Here is a 1,237-nt window from a genome sequence, read left to right as displayed (position 1 = left end):
AGCAACAGACAGAGAACTCTGAACAAAATGCTTCTAATTTAGCAAATCTAGTCTCTGATCTATCTAAGGCCACTGTGAGTTTCATGAATGAAATAAGGTCTTCCATTAGAAATCTGGAAGTACAAGTGGGCCAGCTGAGTAAAAGGATCACTGAAATCCCTCCCAGTACTCTCCCAAGCAATACAGAAGAGAAGCCAAAAGGAGAGTGCAAGGCCATTGACATAAGCACCATGGCCGAACCTACAAGGGGAGTGGAGGACGTGAATCCCAAGGAGGAAGACCTCCTGGGAAGTCCAGTGATCAATAAGGAGCTTCCCTCTGAGGAACAAAAAGACTCTGAGGCTCATCTAGAGACCATAGAGATTCCATTGAACCTCCTTATACCCTTCATGAGCTCTGATGAGTATTCATCTTCTGAAGAGAATGAGGATGTTACTGAAGAGCAAACTGCCAAGTTTCTTGGTGCAATCATGAAGCTAAATGCCAAATTATTTGGCATTGATACTTGGGAAATTGAACCTCCCTTGTTTATCAATGAACTAAGTGATCTAGATCAACTGACATTGCCTCAGAAGAGACAGGATCCTGGGAAGTTCATAATACCTTGTACCATAGGCACCATGATCTTTAAGGCTCTGTGTGACCTTGGTTCAGGAATAAACCTCATACCACTCTCTGTAATAAAGAAACTGGGAATCTATGGGGTGCAAGCTGCTAAAATCTCATTAGAGATGGCAGACAATTCAAGAAAACAGGCATATGGACAAGTAGAGGACGTGTTAGTAAAGGTTGAGGGCCTTTACATCCCTGCTGATTTCATAGTCCTGGATACTGGAAAGGAAGAGGATGAATCCATCATCTTAGGAAGACCTTTCCTGGCCACAGCAAGAGCTGTGATTGATGTTGACAGAGGTGAAATAGTCCTTCAATGGAATAAGGACTCCCTTGTTTTTAAAACTCAAGGATCTCCCTCTGCAACCATGGAGAGGAAGCAGAAAAAGCTTATCTCAAAGCAGAGTCAACCAGAGCCCCCACAGTCAAACTCTAAGTTTGGTGTTGGGAGGCCACAACCAAACTCTAAGTTTGGTGTTGAACTCCCATATCCAAACTCTAAGTTTGGTGTTGGAGAGTTTCAACAATGCTCTGAACATCTGTGAGGCTCCATGAGAGCCCACTGTCAAGCTATTGACATTAAAGAAGCGCTTGTTGGGAGGCAACCCAATTTTTATTTATCTGA

This window comes from Arachis ipaensis, chromosome B05, assembly GCF_000816755.2.
Source record: "Arachis ipaensis cultivar K30076 chromosome B05, Araip1.1, whole genome shotgun sequence".
NCBI lineage: Eukaryota > Viridiplantae > Streptophyta > Magnoliopsida > Fabales > Fabaceae > Arachis > Arachis ipaensis.
Note: the sequence above shows the minus strand (reverse complement) of the source record.